We start from the raw sequence: 24,003 nt of genomic DNA, 5'->3' as shown, positions 1-24,003 counted from the left end.
TGCGTGCAGTAAAAGGAGTATTATAAAATAATACTGAAAAAGCATTGATATGGTTTCTTAGCCATATGATACTTTAAAATAGATAAAATATATACATACATAAAAACATTGACTAACGTACTCAACTGGTGCTTCTAAATAGGCCTACCCCGGTGTACCTGACATAAGCCTAATACGTGGAAAGGAGTAAGTAAGTAGCAGTTTAAGTTAAGTTGGTTTTGCCAAGAATCTGAATCAAGAATTCTCTTTAAGGGTTTAGTCAGCTCCGTACCTGGGTAATAGAATGCAGGAGGTCTGGTATCTCTCTCTCAGGACTCAATATCCCAGCAACCCGCAAGGGCGGCTGGAAACACCGGAGCTGGATTTTCTCGGCTGGATAAAAAGACAGCGTCTTTCTCAGTGCGTCAAAAGGGAGGGGCGGCGTCCGTGGGCTCTGGCATCAGCTGGGCTCTCGGGAAAGTAGATAGCCGCTCTGCTCCAAACCACCGTGTGTTTGCTTAAGGCAACGTTGGTATATATTTATACCTGAAAGGCGCCGGGTTTGACGTAAGGTTGGACTTAAGACGTCAATAAAAGATGTCACTAAGAACTGGCCGTTCTTTTCATTGCTCGCAGGAGTTCTAGGACAAATCAAAACAGAAGCATGGGGAGTTCCCAGGTTGCTGGAGGTTTGGTTTGTTTAGAGAACTCGTTGTACTTTCTAGGAGTCTGGGGAAGTAGCCTTGCTTAATTTGGACTGCATGGGCTACGACTAAATATGGATATGATTCTTATGCCTTTATAAGGATATTATTTATTATAGCCATACAAGGGCATAAATTGGAAATATCGAATTAGGGTCCTAGATAGAAATACAACACTGGCATGGCCAATAGTTTTGGGATATTGAAGATGGACTTAAAGACTTTACTTGCAGGCTATCCACGAATTTTGAAAATTACCGACCCATAAGCCACTATAGGAATCAACCTTACCTACATGGTTTTAAGAAGGAAATCATGACTAGAATATAATAGTTTATTGCGCAATATTCTAAAGACAAAGGTAAGAGATGAAGCCTTTGCTTTTAAAATATTAAAATGGTTGTTAAACATTAATCTATCATCAAATGTGAATGCTAAATACTTTTTAATGGATTTGATTGCTATGCCATTTGCTTTCCATTCTCTCACACCACGTTTAGAGTAGCCTATTATCATGATTTTGCTTTTCTTTGTATGTGATTGTAGGCTATTGGCTATAATATAGTTGTTAAATATATCTATTAGGTGTTGGAATCCTATTGGGGTGTGACTAAGCAATATGGTATCATCTGCATACTGGAAGTACTTTATGTTGTTACCTGAAATATTTGGCAAATGGGCATTAACTTTTTTTAATTGAAGAGATAAGTAAGCCATAAATAAATTAAAAATACATGGAGCTAATACACAGCCTTCTTTGAAATCACTAAAAGATTCAAGTTGGCGGGTTGTACGTCTACTGTATATACCATATATACCATATGGTTTTGCATTACTAATCGTTTTTTGTTGTGTTGGGTACCTGTTCAAGATTTATTGTCTTTTGATTAAATTTTTTTAATGTATGTGTAATTTCTAATAGTATGCTGTTAAAAATCTACCTGAACCATTGTAGTTGTAATACATTAGACATGGTGTGACTACAATTGTATCTATTTTTTATTTATCACTCCAAGGAAGGAGACTTAAATCAGAGAGTGGTACATTTAAAAAAAGACATTTATTTACATGTGCGCTGAAATTTACTTCTGGAGATTGTGGGAAGCAATGGAGGAGCCGAAATGGAAAAAAAGGAAATGTGGAAGGAGTAACAGAAGTGGATAGAAGAGCAATGGAGAAGCTTGAGGCAAAGTGAAAACAATAATAAAAAAAGTAAAAGCCACAATGGAGGAAACATTGGATGGGCAGGGGTGAGGTGGGTGTGAAAGTGGGTAGTTGTTAATCACCACAGAGCCACTCCCAGTAAGGTGTCCTAAGTGCCAATGTTTCTCAATTCGTGAGTGCAGACATCTCACAAAAAGTGAAAGACTGGTCTCGCACACCACCTGAGTCCGCGGCATTCATCAGGACCTCTCCTCGATGTAAAACTTTGTACATCGGGGAGAGGAGGAGCACAAATATAGGTGCAGAGGTAGAGATCGCACCACGTATCACGCTGGACCAAAGGGGTCTCCTGCCCTCACCCTCCTATGGGGCATACTGTCCCAACTGTAGAGCTTTAGACACAGGCCACACAGTGGAGTGTGATCCTGATCACCCCACACAGTGGAAACCCTCTCACCACAGCCTGGTGAGAGTGGAGCCCGTAGTTATTTCACTTAGGTCCTGATGAATGCCGCGGACCCTACTGGGCAATTTGGCAGAAACATGTCGACACCATTGACATCGGTGGGGGGATAATGATATCCCCAACACACTGATCACCCTATTTTTTAATTACCATATAGATGCCAGCATTATTAAAATTAATCTGACATCTATAATTGCTTTTTAAACTCACTTTTTTTCTGTAAGGGTCCCCACTTAGTTTAGACGTGCAGCCCTGTCATCAGGTGCATGCCCACCCTCTATCAAACCAGGTTTTTAGATGGCGAGGACTGGTCAATGATGAAGCATGACGCCAGGTGGTGTGTGAGACCGGTCCTTCACTTTTTGTGAGATGTCTGCACCCACGAATTGGGAAGCATTAGCACTTAGGATGCCTTACAGGGGTGCCTCTGTTGTGATTAACATTTCATGTTGGAGGCTGCCTACTCCTAGTGCCCCGTGCCTCTGGTTCTCTCACCCCAGAGTTCCTCTGGGTCTTGTGGTTACACAGTGGAAGAGGGTAGCACAGAGCGTGCAAGGGATGGGGCGACTGGTTGAGAGGGGAGCAGCACATGAGGGAGAAAGCAATAAAACAGGTACACTATAATGGAGTCCTGAAAAGAAAGGAAACAAGCACTGGCTAACACAATAGTTTTGGTCATGGCAAAGCTACTTTTTTTACATGTATTTATTTTTTATGCTGGGCAATATGCAGAAGAGGCAGTGAGAAAGGAACATCATTATGGAAAAGCACTGGTGACGGATGCGCTATGAATTGAGAAGAAAGACATGTAAAGAAAAATATAAAAGGAAAAGGAACAAAGGGAACACCGAAAGGAGACAGCTGAACCCATCGGATGCCTGCTGGAAAACATATACAAAGGAAGACTCTGTGGAGATAGAGGCATGACATGCAAGGACACTGGAAAATATTAGTAAGATGCTGGTATATTGAGAAAAGACAAGACATAGTGACTCAGATAATGGGAAACAGACACACAGTAGATAAAATGGAAAGCTGCTTTATAGGATCCCAGAAGCAAGTTGTGATACAGAGACACGGACCCAGGGAGAAAGAAGTTATTTAGTAGACATGGTCTAAGTTAGACACTAACATGAGAAGATGTGGGGGAGGCCTGGATATGGAGATACCTAGTGACATACAGAGAGGAAAACTCTGGAGTTACACAGACAGTAGGCTTAGTTGAAAGGTCAAATTCCCACCTAGAAGTACTATAATTGGGATAAATAGCCACAACACAGTGGTTGGCTGACACTAAAGAGATAAGACGATATACAAAAGGACTATTGCCCCACTAAAAAAATTCACAAAACAAGAAAAACAGAGAAGGGATGGAAATTGGTTTGAAGTTGTAGGAACAAACTCAGACTGTAGGAATCACTAAAAGAATGAAGGCTGATTCTAATTTATATTACCACGGCACATTTATTCCTAAAAACGCTCATCATGTTTGGCATTTGTAGGAAAGTAGGATCTGCTTCTTATGGTTACCCCCACTTTTTGCTAAATGTGATACTGTTTTTGACTGGTCTGATTGGGATCTTGCTAATAAGGATTCCAGTCTATCTGCTTTCTCCATAAACTGTTATGTTGTATACTTAGGTACACTCTATATTGGATAATGGGGTACCCTTGTCATCCCGAGTATATGGTTCCCATGTACCCAGGGCATAGGTACACCAGAGATCTCCCATGGGCTGAAGCATGTATTAAGCCACCCAGGAGAGGCCATGCTAAATGGAACTGCAGGTCTGCCTTTGCAGCCTGTGTATGTTGGTGCATGCATCACTTACTAAAGATATAGGTTTATTATATCTAAGGGTCACTACACGTAAAACCTATCAGTCATGCCAATGGCAGGCCTTAACAATCCTGCAGGCAGGGTGCTTGATGCTAAGTGAGAGGGTGACACTGCCTGAACAGAACACCTCTGCAGCCTACGGAATCCATTCTCCTGGGTTGTTAGCGCATCTGCCATTTACAATATATTGAGTGACATTATGCGACCATGTGATGACCAGCTCTAAAATGGCTGCAAGTAACCCTATGGTGTTTGGTGTCAAACATTTGGAATTATACCCCCACACCGGTAACCAGTGTGGGAGGCATGATTCCACCCCTCAGAAGCAAGCTTTGTTGGTTCCCTGGTGTTCCCAATACCAGCCTTCTAGTCCTAGGCAGCACAAAATTGTTGCTGCTGACCAGCGACACATTTCTGCCCTCCTGCTGCTGAGCCAAGGTCGAGCAGGGGAAGGCAGAACAATAGGCATCCTGTCACAGTGAGGTGTAGCCACCACCCAGACAGGATTTAGTGTCTTAGAGCTGGGTGGGTGTGCTTTCCAGCGACCAAAAGTCTGCATGAGGGGCACATTAGGTGTCCCTGTACATAGTAGAGTTCAAACCAGTCCTGGGAGTCATTGGCTCCTGCGGTGGCGCTAAACCGGACAAAGGACATGTGAGTAACCTCTCCACCGATCAGACCCTCCCCTAGTAGGGTCCCCTGAACCTGTCCAACCCTCTCCCGTGGGTACAAAAGGGCTTACCTGGCTGTAGGACCATATATTCGACGTGGACAAGATTCTGAACCAGAAACCACTGAACTTCGACCATCTGGACACTCTGGCCTTCAGTGGACTTCATTTGGGCAAGACTTTGTCTCCCTCTCAGTCTGAAGCAAAGGCTCTGCCAGTGCACCATACAAACACTGTGCAGGACCTGTGGAGCATCAGACAACTATTGATATCTCCATTGGAGTGAAGGAGTCACTCCCCTGCAACTATAGGCACCACATCACGACTGACTGGTCTGCTGATCCTGAGCACCTACGGTCTCCGAAGACTTCAGCAACACAGGAGGTAAGTTTCTACGTCCCTCAAGGTCCAAGCTGCCCTCTTACTTGGAGGCCAAGTTGTGTCAAGAAATATCAGCTGACCAATCCAGTCAAAAACATTGATTTTACCTTGATCTCTCCTTGAGACTGCTTGACTTCGTGGATTACTGGGGTACTAATATGCCCCAGCAGGCTCTAAACCTATCTATTAAAAGAAGTGTTCAACTCCGGTCTTTCCATCGGGACAGGGCACAGTTGTCTAAAAGAAAACACGCCTGGTCCATAATCGCGGAGCCCAAACCGAGATCAGAGGTCCCATATCTTTCAAAAACTTATGCAGCCATATGGAAGAAAAGATTTATGGCACTGTGGATGGGCGAATGGCCCTTTTTAAAATATCTGCCAACATGGCGCCGCTCAAATGATGACATTAAATGTAGGGGCTGCGGTCATCAGTCACAAACAATCGAGCACATGGTGTGTGTTTGCCCTGCATTTCTCAATGACAGAAGGAGGTTGTTGCAGGCTGAATGGATAAACACAGCGTTCGATCATGCCGGCAAGCTATTAACGCAGCAATGAATCCCAACAATATGATGTTTAACATCAGGTTCACAAAATTTGTCATTAAAACTCCCCAAAAAAGTACACCTGCTGGTTTACAAGAACCTTCGTCATAATTTGTACATTTATGCTCAAACCAGGACTCATGTGTTCTTTATTATACCTCAAGATACTTATCAATGGTGCCTTTGCTTGTTTTTCTGAAAATGAGGGCTGGGTTGCACACCCATCAACCAGGGTATTATGTTTTAAACATATATTAGCTTGTTTCTTGCTCATTTAAAAAAATATATTTTGTACCACTGTATCTTTTTAATACTTTTAACTTTTTCCTGTTGTATTTAAGATGAAATTGTGTTTTCGTGCTTGTTGTTTATTCTAATTGTCATGATTTGAAGTAATCAAACAATAAACAATATTCATTCATACCTCTTACCAAGTTTGAGGCCAGAATCCATTGTGGCGGCTGCAATACTAGTACCCCTGTGCACCGTGATCATTTGCAAGTGCATATGCTTGTTGGTATTTTCTGAGCAAGTGCATTTGGCTCCATGTAGCCCCAACCTCTGGCACCATTTCTTACCAAGAACTCTGGCCTCCTCGCACCGAGTGCTCTGTGGGCTGCTGTTTGGGGAAAGCGATTGACGTCCTCTTGCGACTCCTGTGCCTCCGGCCAGTGGGGCCATTTGATGGTCAACTTTGCTTTTCTTGAACTCCTCTGGTTCCTCCAGGCCTGTCCTTACTCCCCTGTGTTTGGTGAGTCTCCTGGACCTTGCCGGTCTGAACCGTAACCTTACTTGAACTTCTGCAAGGGTTGCCTTTTCCAAGACATGTTGGTGCCTCAGCTTGTCACCAACCCCCTCAGTACGTGACATCCTCAGAGGGACAGCTTGTATCCAGCTCCTGGTTGTCCTCGACATCTCCTGGTCCTGGTGGCTGTACAGTCAAGAACCTGCTCAACACACCTGAAGAACCCGACATTGGTGGGCATTCGTTTACCGCGCCCCTGGTCACTCCTGAGTGAGCCAGACTCTGTTACCGTCTGCTTTCAGGTACTCTTCAACAAGAATCCACATTTGGATTCCTTCGGACACTCTTCTTCCTTCCAGTAGCGGCTCTTCTTTGTAGTCCTCCTTTGGGTTTGATGGTGGTTTCCACTGCCAATTCAGACCTATGCTCCCGGCTCCACTGGGATAGGTAACTCTGGTACTTTGGTATCAATGGGCAGGGTGGCTCTCCAACCTCCTAACTTCCACAGGGTTTCTTCTAAGGCCACTGGGAAGGGTCCTTAAACTTCAAAACTCCAACCGCGACTCTCTCATAGAATTGTACGGAGCACGCAGTCGTGTTCACACACTGCACCCGTCCTCCGTGGGGTCCCTACTTACTCACCTTGTAGAAGATACTGTGTAGTACTTGAGAGTGTTATATTATTAAATACATATTTTTATAACCACTGTGTGGTTCTCCTTTTGTTTAACCAATACTATGATGTAGCATTCTGGTAAAACAAGTTGCTTAACATTCCTTCGAGACTAAGCCTGAAGGCTGCTCTCCAGTCTCCACAGATACCACTTGGATAGTCTTCTAAGGTTATCTTCGACCTCTTAAATCACCATAAGGGTTATTTGGACTGGTACAGGGTGCCAACCTAATTAGTGGACAGCATATACCAAGCCAACTTCTCACTGAATTTCTCAAGCTAATTTGCAAGGATCCCATTGCACAGACTCACAAAAAAATGCAAGACCAACGTATGCTGATGCTATTGTATGCTAAATATTAATAGTCTCTTTTTTTCTAAACCGATACCCACCATATTCCTAATTTGGCAATGCAAAGAGTAAAATAATTCTCTGGGTGTGGACAATGAACACTTCTTTATTAATAGGGCGCAAAGAAGGTTTGGCCATCCCACACCATCAGTCACTGACACTTATAGTACTTTTGCTGAAGCATGATAATGAAGCCCTTAATCATATCCTCTATTATACCACAGCTGGGCTAATTCTCAGGTTAAATGGAAGAAACTGCTTTTTTATTTCAAGTCTATTTAAAGTGCCTGTGTGTACTTTTCCTATACATTAAACACATCTCTCAAAGCAAAGGTAATCAATTATTAATAAGGCAGACAAACAATGTCCAATGTATAAAAATGCCTATTTGCATTCAAAGAGTCCTATGTACATGCGCAATCATTTTGCTTCAGCTTTCGACCCATATCTCCTGCACTGCAAAGATATAGCTTACAAGCTCTGGGTGGGTCTTTACATGAAGGGAAACTATGGAGGCATGAGAAAGTTAGCGATCTGGAGTTGGTGGAGAGTAGTTTTTTAAGCATATCCCCACCAATCTCCCTTCCAGCATACCACTAGCCCTCCTCCATTTAGAACTTGGTTTCATATTGTGCATTCACAGAGTTAGACTCAGACCACTGTTGTCTAGCTAAAACCTGTGCACACATACATGATAAAACAAGTAAATACAATTGTTGACGTAAGCGATATACACAGAGTTCTTGAATGTAGCTGCAAGTTCTTTATTGTGGTGAAAAACGCAACCAGCCGACACGTGTTTTGTCAGGGAAGAGTAGTCCCTCGACTCTTCAAGGCTGGGAATTATACAAATATTGGCGTAAAGACATGGAAGAGGGTGACTGTGACAGGAGAGCACATTCTCTCTTTATCAAATGAGAATGAGTGAAGGTCACCGAGACACATGTGGCAACCTGATATGATCCTTGCCACCTTAGATGTGGTATCTCTATATACCAGTATCCAACCAGAACTGGGTCTACAAGCAGTAACGCAACAACTCAATAAGAGACCAGCAACACATTGGTTGCATAATGAAATGTTGATCACCATGATCCACCTAATTCTTAATAATAACTTCTTTATCTTTGAGAATATGTGGTACAAACAGATAAGAGGAGTGGCAATGGGGTCTAAATTCTCCCCGTCGTTTGCCAATTTGTTCATTGGCTGTCTAGAAAACGATTGTATCTGGGAGACCAATGGGGCATTATGGATGGATTCTGTAATCTATTGGGGTTGCTACATTGACGATTGCCTTTTACTTTGGTCTGGTACACAGACCCAATTAAACAGTTCAGTGCCTACCTCAATACTAACAACTTTGGTATGCAATTTACATTAGAATACAGTACCACCAACATTACCTTTCTTGATATTGAAATATACATCAAGAATGAGAAACTGAACAGTCGACTTTTCCGCAAAAGCACTTCCTGTAATTCTATACTGCATGCGGAAAGTCACCACCCCTCACACCAAATCAGTGCCATTCCTTATGGAGAGTTCATAAGAGCTAGAAGGAAGTGCAGTGAGGAACCAGCATTACAAAACTGCATCAGAGACAGGAAACAGAGATTCAAGAGAAGAGGCTATTCTACACAAAACCTCAAACGAGCAGAAAACAGGATCTCCCACGTAAAGAGGGAAGATACCTTACTAATCAAGAGCAAAACACCAACTGGGGATCACACGGTTCGCATGGTCACAGATTTCAATGATCTTCGTCACACTTTGAGGAAAACCCTCAACAGGCATTGGGGTATCCTACAGACTGACATTTCTTTGCCTGATGTTATCACCAACCACCCACAAATTACCTTTAGAAGCGGCACAACTTTACGCACCAGATTAAGTCCCACAGTGCCTAAATCAAGCAGTACACAGACCTGGCTTACCCCACACACTGTGGGTTTCCACAAGTGTGGTAGCTGTGGTGTTTGCAAATGGGCCAAACACAAAACTAAGATATTCCACAGACATGACAACAGACCCTATGAGATCAGATCCAACATTAACTGTACAACCAGATTTGCCATCTACATAATTGAATGCATGTGTGGGAAACAGTACATGGGTAGCACAATCAGACCCCTCAAGGATCGAATTGGAGAACACATCAGGGCATTGAATCAACAAGATGCGAGATATCCTGTAGTGATACATGCAGCAATGTGCCCCACACAAGGCCCACGCAAGGGATTTTTATTTTTTGGAATAGAAACTGTGGACCCAAGTCCACTTGGAGGCAACAAGGAACTACGACTTAGGCGAACTGAATGGATCATGCACCTTCACACGGTGGAACATGGTCTTAATTGTGATTCAGAGATGCAATATTTTCTGGGTTAATGACTTTTGGGCTCTGTCTGCTTGAGGAACACCTATACCGACTTGCATTTCTTGCCGAACTAACTGATTCTGATATAGCACAGATGCACACCTTAAGTTGGATGTTACATTTGGAATAAGAATGGCTTAAAAATGTAAGATTTGTTTTTTAAAAAAATACGCTTTTTCTTGACGATCTGTCTAGCTTTGAACTTTCAGGACATCATCTGTGGCTTGGAACTTATAATAGAGATGTGATGTTGCTACAATAGCATGAATAGCTGTATGATTGTTAATACGGATTAGGAATATGTTACAAAGCATGGTTAGCTGTTTGACTCTTAATACAGAATAGGAATATAATCGTTTTTTTTTCAAGTACAAGCCTCAATTCTCTTATTATATGACTCCCAGTGTGTTGTTGTTTCTCTCACAATTTTGTTTTTACAGTGCCCATGAACAGCAATAGAGATTTACAGCTGTTTATGATTAAATGCTTAGGACAACAGTATAGACCATGTGTAATAATTACAATGTGTTTGTACTTTCTATCACTTGATATTCTGTATAAGTCACCATTGCTGGATCTGAGCGTGTTACCGGACAAGTTTACATTCGTTGCTGGCTCTATAATGCCAACTCACTCAAACCACACTACTTTCATGTAAATTTGGAATAATCCTTCGTGATTTTCTCTCCTTTTCATCCCCCATTATGATCCATGAACCCCATTGATCTACTATTTGCTTCCCAATGTTTCTGACAATATCATTATCGGTATCCTTCAACGCTGGGAGACTGAGCACTTCGCTCTGACCTTGTACCTCACAATACTGGCCTATTGGACTATTATAAATGACCGTTTCCTCTCTATCCACAATTTTCCTGATTTATAGCGCCATAGGTATTGACGTTTTACTCGTTGAACGGCATTCACACGAAACATACATGCTCTGGCCTCTACATCATAATTATCTCGTGAGATTAATATAGGCACTCTGGATTTGCAATCCGCAGTCTAGTTGTTTTCCGGGGAAGTGTTTATATCAAATCACTTCAGGTCTCGTCGTGAGCACACTCCCACGATGAAACCAGTACCGCGAGGACGCACGTTTATTCTCACATAGACAGTAAGTGAAATGACTGTCACACACGGCGGTTACTCCACCTGGGTTTCTTGATTAGGATTGGAAGTTTTAGACATGTGCCAATAACGTTAAACCGGGGTGTGCTTTATCTTTTAATCCATAGGGACTTTGGCAGCACACACCCGTGTTAAGCCTGAACTACACCGTCAATAATTTAGAAACTCCACCCATTTGAATGTAGCACTCCTAATATACGTTGTAAGTGGCATGTTATATGACTGGGTTTGAACAAATAATTTACCTGACTTTCATGCTTACATCCTAGCGCTTTCCTTTACATAGATTCTCTTTTACAATTACTCATTCATTTGGAATCAGACTTGACCTATCCCATATTCGCGGCACTCACAACTTGTGATATTGAAACTAAGGTGAGATTGGGACTTGTGTCCTCTAGCATGGTTGTGATTCACTGATAGGCCACATGACCTAAGTAATTTGTGGGCCATTGATGCTCAAAATATACATCCTTTCCCTCTCCTACACATCCACACAATCTACTCTCAACCCATTAGTAGATAGGATAGCCGCGTTGGAATTATCACCAGCTTTCCGGTAAGAGGCTTCCTTCCTTTTCATGTGTACACCTATCTGCGCCACGTAGCGCTTCTGTTGTGTTAGCTCCATCCTAAACGATGTTTCCCTCCATTTTGTCGACAGCATACGTGGCAGCATTTGGATTCTGACAGGTAGTGCGGTGACGCCTTTATGTTATGTTATGTTATGTTAATATGTATTTATTAAGCGCTCGTACGCCCGGGGGCTTCATGGCGCTATAGAAGAGAACAGAACACAACAGTTAAAAGGTGGCAGTAATAAACCTCAGCAGTAGGTCTGTAAGAAGAGCCAGGTTTTGAGAGAATGTCTAAAATTAAGAAGGTTACCGCTCAGTTTCAATTGTAAAGGAAGCGAATTCCAAAAGGTGGCTGCAAGATGGTCAAAGCAGCTGCCACCAAGGCGCTTCCTTTTGTAAGCTGGAACAATCAGTAAAGATTTTTGAGCAGAGAGGAGATTTAGGGATGGATTATATCTGAGAAACAGATCTTTTATGAATTTTGGGCCAGAGTCTTGTAAAGATTTAAACAGGATGCACCCTGTTTTAAATGCGATTCGCTGCGCAACAGGCAACCAATGTAGATGTTTCAAGCCAGGTCTGATAGATTGCCTTTTTGGAAGTCCCAGAATCAGTCTGGCGGCCTGATTCTGGACCAGCTGAAGACGTTTTAACTCTCCCAATTGGAGCCCCAAGTAAAGACTATTGGAGAAATCCAAGCGAGATAGGACCAGGGCAATTATGACCTGGATGAGGGCGGCCTGTGAAAAAAAACAGGCTATTTTCCTTATTTTTTTTAATTGAAAGAAGCTGGAGGACACTATCGCGCCTACCTGTCTTTTCAGAGAGAGATCCTCACTAATTAATATTCCCAAGCTTTTAACTGAGGACGATCTAGATGGTGGTGCCCCCATGCTAGATGGCCAAAAGCATGGGCTCCAGCTAAGAACACTCTGCCCAGGCAAGACCAATTCCGTCTTGCCTGGGTTGAGTTTCAGATGGTTACAGCTCATCCAACCCTGAATGTGTGACATGGTGTTTTGAAATTCCTCCACCGCGTCCTTGGTGTTCAAAGGGAAGATGAGTTGCAGATCGTCTGCATAGTTAAAGATGGTAACTTTCGCATTTCTTAGGGAGTACAATAGCGGTCGCAGGTACAAATTAAAAAGTAAAGGTGACAGGGATGAGCCTTGAGGTACTCCACATATGGTAGAAATAGTGGGAGCTGTAAAAGGGCCCAGTCTTACTGATTGGGTGCGGTCAGTAATAAATGAACGGATCCAACTCAACGCGGGCCCCCTAAGGCCAGCTTGTTCGACACGGTTGACCAAGATGGTGTAGTCAATCGTGTCGAAAGCTGCAGAGAGATCGAGTAAAACCAAGGCCTGGTGAATTCCATTGTCCGCATTCCGCCTCAAGGTATTTTGTACCGCCAAAATGACTGCTTCCGTTGAATGGCACGAACGGAAGCCAGCCTGGTTGGATTCAAGGTATCCTGTTTCTTCTATGAATTTAGACACGTTTGCGCAAACGTGAGCCTCCAGTAACTTAGAACTATAAGGCAACAATGATATAGGCCTATAATTTAACAAGTCAAGCGGATCTGCTCCTGCTTTCTTAATCAGAGGGATAAGTAGGGCCTTTTTAAGGTTGTTGGGAACTTTACCCTGTAGAAGTGATCCGTTTAACAAAGGAAGCACGCCCTCAGGGATAGCTGTTCCCACCTCTCTCAGGATATGCGGGGGGCAAATATCATCAGGTGAGCCCGATTTAACCCTTGTAAAGAGCTTAGACAAAATGTCACCATCGATAAGTGGAAAAAATTCCAACGTAAAAGGGTTATAGTACGCATCATCCAGAAAGGGGGGGGATAGAGCAGTAGAGATGCTCTGTTTTATGGTGCAAATTTTATTAAAGAAAAAAGAGTTCAAAGAATTGCAGAGGTCCTGAGTAGGAGTGACCAATGGAGTGGTTCTGGCACTACCACTGAGGCCGTCTACAATATTGAACAGATCTTTTGATTTATTATGAGAATTCAAAATTTTCTCTGAAAAATAGTCGGTTTTATGTTTTAGCACAAGTTTCTGATAGTCTTTACGAGCCTTACAATAGTTGGCTTTATCTTGTGCCAAATAACCAGTTCGCCATTTCCGCTCTTTTTGACGGACTTCCAATTTTTGGGACTTCAAGTGTGGGACTTCCACTTGTGTGCGTCATTAGGGCGGGAACGGGGAATATTTCTACAAGGGGCATGAGCGTCAGCTGCCTGACGTAGCCAGCTGGAGTAGGCTTCTTCGATGCCATCAATGTCCTGGGCCATAGGGGGAAGAGACAACGCCAGCGTATCCAGAAAAACTGAGGTATCAATATTCTTCCATATTCTGACTTTCCCACCAGTCTGGAAAGACTGCTTTTTACTCTTCTCAATGGTAAGTGTAAAGTGTATCAGAAAATGATCCGTCCAAATGCAAGGAGTAATAGAAAGAATAACAAGGGGGATATTCTGGGACCATATTTGATCAAGGCTGTGCCCTTTTTTGTGAGTTGGCAAGTAAATCTGTTGAGTTAAATTCAGGTCTAAAAGTACATCCTTCAGTTCAGCTGCCTGGGTGTCTAAGTCAATCGCGTCAAACCAAAGGTTAAGGTCACCCAACAACACAATTTTTTTATAGTTAATTGTAAGGGGAGCTAATTGTTCTGCCAATAATGCAGCAAACGTAGGCATAGGTTGAGGGGGGCGATAAATGAGGATCATTAACAATGATCCACTGTCAGTGTCCATTTTAAAAACAATATTCTCTGACCCTGTAAGGTCGAGGGATGATAATAATGAAAACTTATAAATATTACGGATAATGGCTGCAACTCCTCCACCCCTTTTGTCGGCAGATCTATTAACATTTAAAATGTAGTAATCAGAAGGAACGGCCGCCAAAATATATGGTAGTGAGTCTGCGTTGAGCCAAGTCTCCGTGAGGAGCAAAATGTCAGGTTGCTCAGTTCGCAGCAAGAAAAATATATCCATATGGTGTTTGGCCATTGACCTAGTATTCAAATAATAGCATTTAAGCTTGGTCTCTAGTTCTAGTAAGGGTTGAGGGGAAATACGGGGGCTGGGATGCTTAACTTTACCGACTATAAAATTAGGCTTTAGAATGCCATAAGTGGCAGCGCGGTTTAGTACATACGGTAGTAATGGTGGGCATAAGTTATCTGAAGGTCTTAACAATATCAGGTCCTGGGATGAGTAGGTGTAAGTTTGACCAGGGGTTCTAGCCCCAGGCCCCAGTCGGCCGCGGAAGGGCGCAGACGGGCTTGACTTGAGCGCGACTTCGGCGCGCATTCGTCGCGTCCGCTGCGCTCCCGGATACACATTTAGTTTTATGCCCTGCCTCCCGGAAGAACTAGACCGCTAGCTCCGGTCCAGCCCCACCCAAGATGGCGCCTCGCCTCGCCCTCCACACAAACGGCACCAGCCGCGGTGGAACGGGGCGGGGTACAGATGTAATAAACAACACAGTATGTAAGTTTCAGTGAGTGCTATTAATTTTTAAATTAAAATTTCAGGCATAAAAAATACACAGCGCTGACAACTCAATCATGCCAGTACTGCGGCAATCACAACCATTAACTGTGCGTAAAGTTGTACGAGCAATCGGTTCCCAGAGAGTAAAGTTGCTGCCACCAACCTTTCGTTTTCGGGGGGCCCTGGGCGTTAGATTGTTTTATGCCCTGCCTCCCGGAAGAACTAGACCGCTAGCTCCGGTCCAGCCCCACCCAAGATGGCGCCTCGCCTCGCCCTCCACACAAACGGCACCAGCTCTGCCACAGCTTTGTGGAAATATTGTATTTTATGAAATATAATTGTCACACATATGATCTGTATTTTTTTTTTTTAACAGCGAATATTATGTATTGAATTTCTACATTGTTCTTATTTTTATGTATGAAGTACTAAATAAAATAATCATAGAATCTTTTTTATAAAATTGTTTTTACTTTATTGATTGTGCTTGTTTGACACTGTTTACATGATTTATGAGACAAATATTTTGCACCTGTTTAATGTTTATTTAACTGTCTATGAAGATATTTACATTGTGTTTTGCCCTGCCCTAGAAGTTTCTATATACCAGGGGTCTTTGTTATTTCATATATGGAGGTCTTATTGTCTACATATACTGTATCACATGTGCTTTTTTGGCAATCGCCAAAATAGAGTTTTTACTTGCTGCTCTTGTGTACATTCCCAGTCATTTTGTTAAACATAATATTAGAGATAAAGTTCCCCTGCCATACATTGTAAGGCTATTGTAAGTCACCTTATCATTTCATAACCATGTAGAGGAACTAGGCTGAGCCCCTTTAAAGTTATGGAACTCCAAGGTGACTTACAATATCCTTATCATGTATGCCAGGCAGTACATTATGCCATATAATACATGATCACACTATCACCTTCCTCACAAACCACTTAAAACCTTGGTGCATAGTTCCATCATATGAAAGAACCAGCATGTTTGCAAACATGAAGAATAAAAATAAAATCTCTAGTGCAAATTAAAACAGAACAAAATCTTTTTAGATATTTGTTGCAAACAGATATTTAAAACAGTTCAATAATTCAGTTTAAAAAAAGTTGCAATAGTTCAGAATCTCGACAAACATGCAGAAAGATTCTAGCTGTTATTTATCTAAGGAGTGCAAAAATAAACAATCTCTCTGTTTGTCATCAAAAGCTATTAAAATAGAGAGGAAGACACAAAAGCAGCGTTCTGCTTTTGTTGTTTTAAACAGCTGCTTTAATTATGCTTTGTGACCTGACCTGCTTTTCTCCTCAGCTGCTGGCTCTGGCAGCAAGCATTGTGGCAATCAGAACTCCACTGTAATAACTTATAATAGTTGAGTCTGATGTCTTTTCTTTATAATCAGCGACCGGGTGCTTCACAAGTCATTGATTATTTAGAAATTAGAGCCTGCTGTTTCTAAAAGGAATACACTCCCCCAAAAAGCATAAACATATTTATGAAATAAGCAAAAACCTATTTATGAAATACCTGTAGAGGAAAATCTTTGAAAAATAAGATCTAATGGCATTTGAGCCACATATGAATTGGCCACTGGCTCAAAAAAGATCAATTCCTAATATATGCAAAAAAAAGCTGCATTGTAAGATTCTGTTTTCAGATACTGTGTAAACTACTTATCCATCACCATGCTGCAGATTCAAGCAAAATTATGTGCCAGTTCATTATGCTCCCCTCTTAGTTGTCTTGGGTAAGAAATTATAGCCCACAACTGATGCATTTCTTTTGGATATATGACGGTACCACGCGTACTTTTACAGCGCGTACCGTTACAACGCTACTTTTACCACGCAAGTCGTTACAACGACTTGCGTGGAGGGGCGCTGGATAGTAAATTTTTTAATTTACTATTCCAACTCCAGTCCCCGTGGACTCTAGGGAAAGGAGTTGGATAGTAAATTAAACTATTTACTATCCTGGAGCGCCCCCCAGCGCAAGTCGTGGTAACGACTTGCGTGGTAAAAGTAGCGTGGTAACGGTACCGCGTTGTAAAAAATGCGTGGTTACCGTTGTATACCATTTCTTTTACATCTACTTCTGCAACTGTGAAGAATTATCATGGAAAATACTTTGTTCTGTTGCCTTGGGCCATTCCTTGGATGACTGTGCTTCAGTCATCCCTCCCTGTTACCTCCTGCTGTTGACTGGCACTGGCCTTCTACCAATGCTAGCCAGGAAGTGCATGCAGATCTACACTGATAACTCCTCCAAAGTTGCACTCACCTTCGCAAACACAAGTATTCTTTCAATGCAATATCACTGATAATCTTAAACACACTTGAGACTGACGGTGCCTTGGGAATCACTTGGGTTTCTTCCCTTTTTAAAATAATAGATTTTAAATCTTAAATCATTTATCTCAAAACAGACTGAATGTGTTAAATTATATGTATTTGTATAGTGTATTATCACCTGCGAGTGTATCCTGGCGCTGAGATTGAACAAAGCTTACAGAGGCTAGCCGAACGAATTATACTAAAGCATATTCAACATGCACAGTCAGCGTATTTCATTTCATTACATCAAGTCAAGTTCAGATATGTAGAGTCGGTGAGCAGTTCACAAGTCCACAGGCCAAGCCAGCGAGTCCAGAACAAGCATGGCATCTTCAGAAATCCTTACTTGTTATTTGGAGTAAAAAATCCAGCGTGCATCATCTCCTTCCTCCTTTCGTAACTCTCTTTCCATTTTTCCTTATCATGATCCGTAATGTAGATTGTGGAGGTCCTTGTCCGTACCTTCAATGGATTTAAGTGCCATTCTACAGAAGAAGATTCAGGGGAAAACAGCAAGTCAACTGTAATATTTGAATTCATACAATCGTTACCAAGAACCAAAACAGCAAAATCGAGGTTGTTAGGGCCTGGTTTAGAGTTTGGCAGATGTGATACTCCATCACGAGAGTGAGGAATATCCTACCCGTCGTATTAAAAGTGCATTATATCCTATGGCTCTTTCAATACGGAGGATGGGATATCTGTCACATTTGTGACAGAGTATCCTGTCGCCCACACCCTAAAACGAGCTCTTAATGATGCTTTGCCCAAGTATATCTTCTTCAGGGGTTACACTTCCAATCATGGAAAACAGACCATATTAATATTGCTCTTTTTTCATTAAAATAAAGATATATCTGCTCTAAAAGTGTATACTAGTTTATTTCCTTAGGGAAATGGTTAGCAAAATAGTAGCATTAGTGACATCACTGTGTAAACAGAATGGTAATAAAAGTCGGAATAAGAGCCTATCTGCGTGAAGAATTTGATCCTACATTAGTGCTGTGCATGTTGCTCTACTAATTTCACAGATGTGGAATGTAGCACATTTAATAAAACAAACACTCGACGTTCAACCACACATGTATTTGCAACTGTAAATATTTCATTTAAACAGGCATTCCCAATAAATCTTAGTTCCACTGATTTACGTTTACGTTCCAGTTTGAAATTGGGTCTCTAGTGGACGGAGATTTTCACCCTCTCCATGTAGAGACCGCAATCCTTGTCAGGGTAAATCAGATGCACAACCTAAATTGACCTGCTCTCACCCTCTGGAGGCTTGATAGAGGGCAGTCATGCTTTACTTAAGAGGCAATGTGTAAAGTATTTGTGCAACACTTTAATTACAGTACTACTGTAAAAACTCCACAAAAAGACTTCACACCAGTTTAGAAAAATAGAATATGTGTATCTTAGTAAAACAGGATGAAAACAAGTATAGCCAATAAGTAGAACTTGAGATATGAATTTTTAAAGAATAAACTACAATATAGTGCTTAAAAAACAATGGAGCTTAGAGGTTACTGGAGGTCGTGCTGAGCCAAGATAAATACAAAGTTCAGGCCGACCATGAGGAGGGCAGGCTGGCTACAGGACCCATGCAGGGCCTGCTGAAAAAATTACCTTGGTGTCGAAGATCGATGCATAGGTTCCGATCCACATAGTCGGGTAGATGCGTCGGTACTGAACCTCAGAGTCGGGCCCCATGTAGTCATCGATTCAATTCCCTTTCGATACAGTCAGTGCTGCACCACTGACCCCGCAGTCGGGTCTGGTGATGGCATAGAACTGCTTACAATGCGGGCACTGCATGGTTGTCGAACTTCGCAGTCAGGTCCTGCATTGTCGTTGAACCGTGCAGGGATGTCCTTGAATCGGCGCTGCTTTGAAGGGCCCTGTGCCAATTCTGATCAGTGTAACGTCATCACTGAATTGATGTCCGTAGAGCACCAGCTGCAGAACCCACTTTCAAGGCCCAGGTCTGAATGGGCACCTCTTGGCATGTCAGGGCTCACAATTGGCAGAGTCCAGCAGCTGAAGCAGAGTTAAAGGAAGCTTTGATGACCCTGAGACTTCAAAACAGGAGGCAAGCCTTCAAGCTCTTGGAGAACTTGAATTCAAGGATGTATAGAGCATGTCCAGTCCTTCTCACTCCCAGGCAAGAAGCAGCAGCCTAACACAGCACAGCAGGTAGCCCAGTGGCAGTCCCTCCTACAGCACAGCAGCTCTACTTCCTGGCAGAATTCAATACGGTAAGCCATCTTGTTATTTTAGAGTGCACGACAGAAACTGTAATTACTGGTTTGGCGCATGATCTCCTCTCATCATTTCGGAGGGATAGGGCATAGACTGTGGCAATTCGGGAGTTCAGATCTGAACGCTTCTCCACTCCATGTGGGGTTCCTCAGGGGTCATCGCTTAGCCCCATTATTTCAAAAATCCATGTAATGCCTTTGGCTAGGCTGGTCCACTCTTTTGAGTTTGCCACAGTAGCCTATGCAGATGACACCCAGATTGTGATATCAGTCTGGAGCAACATGGAGGTTGCCAATAGATTAAACAGGTGCATGAGTGCCGTTGTTAATTGGATGGCAATTACATGCTTGAATTTAACTTCAGACAAAACAGAGGGTCTTATTTTTGGGAAGAAAAACAGTTTTTGGAATTATTCATGATGGCCACAGGGCCTTGGCTCTCTATCCGAGTCAGTTTCAAGGTATGGAATCTTGGAGTAGTCTTTGACGCTGACGACACCCAGCTGATCCTCTTCCTCACCAAGGACCCCCACACCGCCAAAACCAACCTCCACAAAGGTATGAAGGCCGTCGCTGAATGGATGAGGAAAAGCCGACTGAAGCTGAACTCGGACAAGACGGAGGTCCTCATCCTCGGCTCCACCCCTTTGGCCTGGGAAGACTCCTGGTGGCTGACCACACTGGGAACAGCTCCAACACCCACCGACCACGCACACAACCTAGGGGTCATCCTCGACTCCACCCTCTCCATGACCAAGCGGGTCAACTCCGTCTCGTCCTCCTGCTTCAAAACCCTCTGCATGCTCCGCAAGATCTACAAGTGGATCCCCACTGAAATGCGAAAAAGGGTCTCCCAGGCCCTTGTCAGCAGCAGGTTAGACTACGGAAACGCCCTCTACGCAGGAGCCTCAGCCAAACTTCTTAAATGGCTCCAACGCATCCAGCAAGCCTCTGCACGCCTGATCCTCGACATCCCTTGCCGCAGGCACATCATACCCCACCTGAGAGACCTGCACAGGCTCCCAGTCAACAAGAGAATAACCTTCAAGCTCCTCACCCACGTACACAAGGCACTCCACAACACCGGACCAGCATATCTCGTCAGATGACTCAGCTTCTACACCCCCACCCGCCAGCTCCGCTCTGCCGACCTCGCCCTCGTGACAGTAAGAGTGACCTCCAGCAGCAGATCATTCTCCCACCTTGCCGCCAAGACCTGGAACACCCTCCCCACCCACTTTCTGCAGACCCAAGACCTGCTGACCTTCAGAAGACTCCTCAAACCTGGCTCTTCGAACAGTAGCAGCACTCCCCACCCCCAGCCCCTTGAGACCCTCATGGGTAAGTAGTGAGCTTTACAAATGCTATGATTGATTGTTTGATTGAATTATTCTTCAGGGAACAGATTAACAAATTGATATCTTCCTATTTTTTGATGCTGTGATCCCAGAAGAAAGTGAAGCCTTTTATTCCTTTCCAGCTTCAGAAATCATTGGTTATTGCTCTGATCCTATCCTGGATCAATTATTGTAATGTCCTTAATTTAGGCATTAAACAACTATGATTTAAAAAGGTCCAGATGCTGCAAATTTCAGACACCCTCTCCTCAAAAAACATCCTAAACACAAGTCGTGTTTAATGCCCTGGTGAAAACAAAAGGGTTGCATTCAAGGCACTTTGCTTGACCCATAAAGCCTTGTATGGTGCCGAACCTCACTACCTATCCCCAGGATAAAGAAAGTCTCTTGGAAAGGCTGTATCTTTATGTGTCTAGTTGCAAGTTATGGAATAAACTGTCATTACATATCAAAAGTCATTTAAATCTTCCTAGGTTTCGTAAACACCTGAAATCTTGGCTGGTTTCTCTTTCATCTTGAACCCCATAAGTCCTTTGGCCAATTTGTCTTAGGTTTTTTAGTGCCAAGACGCCCTTGGGTGTTTGCACAGTCAAAAAACATTAAAATCAAATCAAATGTTCTAAGTTCCAGTAGTGTTCTAAAATCATGGTGTCAAGGGTCCAATACTTGTACCCAATTTGGCCTTTGAAGCAGGAAGACTTCAAAGGAATACTATGAAGTGCACAGGGCACTGCCTTTCATTCCCTGACCCCAGACTCACAACAGAGAGGTATGCAAACATTTGTGGCGGGACAGGTACAGCCCTGTTCAGATGCAAGTGTCAGCTCCTCCCTCTCAGCCTTACTCAGTCTGACCCATCAACATGCAGATAGCTGCTCAGTCACAACTACTCTACCTTTGTGTGTGGCTTTCTGGAGGGAATCTAGGAAGCCAGCTGCCACTCACCCCGGACTTGTATTCTAGGGACAGGCAGAAAGCACCAAATGGTTTAAGTAAGAAAATCACACATTTCTAAAAGTGGCATTTTAAGACCTGGAATTCAAAAAACAACTTCACAATAAATTGTGTTTTTAAATTGGGAGCCCAAAGACACCAAATTTGGTTTTCCGATCTTGTATAAATGGGAAACTGCACTTACAAAATGCTATAAGGCATTCTCAATGTTAACCTATGGGGGAGATAGGCCTTGCAGTAGTGAAAAACAAATGTAAGAAATAATTACTACCAGAACATGTAAAACTTAAAGGTACATGTCCTACTTTTTAAATACACTGCACCCTGACCGTAGGGCTGCCCAGGGCCTTAGGGGTGACGTGTATGTAATAAAAAGGAAGGTTTAGGCCTGACAAGTAGGTTACTTTGCCAGGACAAAATGACAATTTACACTGCATACACAGGCTCTGCAGAGGCAGTCACAAGTCATGTATGGTATTGGTATTTGATATTTGTTAGGCGCGTGTATCACCCGTAGGTCTCGCAGCGCCAGCAGAATACTCAGATAACCTGTGTATGACCTCTTGTTAATGCTGGAAAAGCCAAGTTTTCAGTTGTTTGCGAAATCTCTTGTGGTTATGTTCTGCACAAAGATGTAGGGGTAGGGCATTCCAGGTTTAAGGGCCTATTTTGGAGAAGGCTCTGCCTCCGTTCCTTACAGTGCGTGCTTTAGGAATGGCTAGGAGGAATTTGCCTGACGAGCGTAGGAGTCTGGCTGGTTTGTATTTTATCAGTTTATTGGCTAAATATTTGGGCCCATTATCATTTATGGACTTATGGATCAGGCAGCATATTTTGAAAATGATCCTCTTTTTTCTGGGAAGCCAGTGGAGGATCTTCCGACTGGGAGCAGAGGGGGTGTGGGGGGGAGGTGGTTGAGAGCCAATCTTGCTGCCGTGTTCTGTAACACCTGGAGTTTAGACAAGAGCTCCTCATTGATACCGGCCAATAGAACATTTCCGTAGTCTAGATGACTAATAAGGATACCCTGTACTAGGGGAATCCGGGATGGTAAAGGAATCCACTTAAAGATTTTTCTGAGGGTTCTCATTAGGCCGAAGCTGGTGTGGATCACAGTGTTTATGTGATCAGCCATGGAAAGTTTGTCGTCTATTATAATGCCCAGGTTACGCCTGTGGTTTCGGGTGGCGGGCAGGGACCATTCATCTGTCCATATTTTCTGAGCATTGCCGAAAAGTAGGATTTCGGTTTTGCTTGCATTAAGTAATAGGTGATTGTTCGTCATCCAAATTTTGATGCATGTCATGCATTGTTTAAAACTGTTTTTAGTGTCATTGGGATCTGCTCCGAGTGTAATCAGTAGCTGCGTGTCATCAGCGTATGACACTGTATTGTACCCATAATCTCGGATAATCTTAGCCAAGGGTGACAATATCAATATTAATTTTTTTGGGAGGAGAAAGCGCCTATTTGAACCTTGGAGGACCTGGCAGTCAGGTAGCTCTTGATCCAGCGAAGGGCCGGGCCCTCGACACCAAACTCCGACAGGCATTCCAGCAGGACGTCGTGGGAGATGGTGTCGAAGGCCGCGGACATGTCAATCAGAATCAGGATAGCGGATTGCCTTGCTTCGAGAGAAAGCCTGATGTTGACAATTTCGAGCAGGGCGGTTTCAGTGCTATGGCACTCACGAAAACCTGATTGAGATGGGTCCAACAGATTGTTGTGTTCCAGGTATTTATATAGCTGGCCATTAATCAGTGATTCCATAACCCTGCCGAACAAGGGTAATAGGGAGAAAGGACGATAATTGGCAAGTTGTTTTGGGCGGCCATGGGTTTTTTTCAGAATTGGTCGGATTGTGGCTTCCTTCCAATGTGTGGGAACAGTAGATTGAGACAGTGAAAGGTTGAAGATTTCCGTTAGGTGTGGGATGAAGACGGGGGCAATTTTGGATCTGAGAGGCTGCCGGGTCGTC

The sequence above is a fragment of the Lissotriton helveticus genome, chromosome 4_1 (genome assembly GCF_964261635.1).
Source record: "Lissotriton helveticus chromosome 4_1, aLisHel1.1, whole genome shotgun sequence".
NCBI classification, from domain to species: domain Eukaryota; kingdom Metazoa; phylum Chordata; class Amphibia; order Caudata; family Salamandridae; genus Lissotriton; species Lissotriton helveticus.
Note: the sequence above shows the minus strand (reverse complement) of the source record.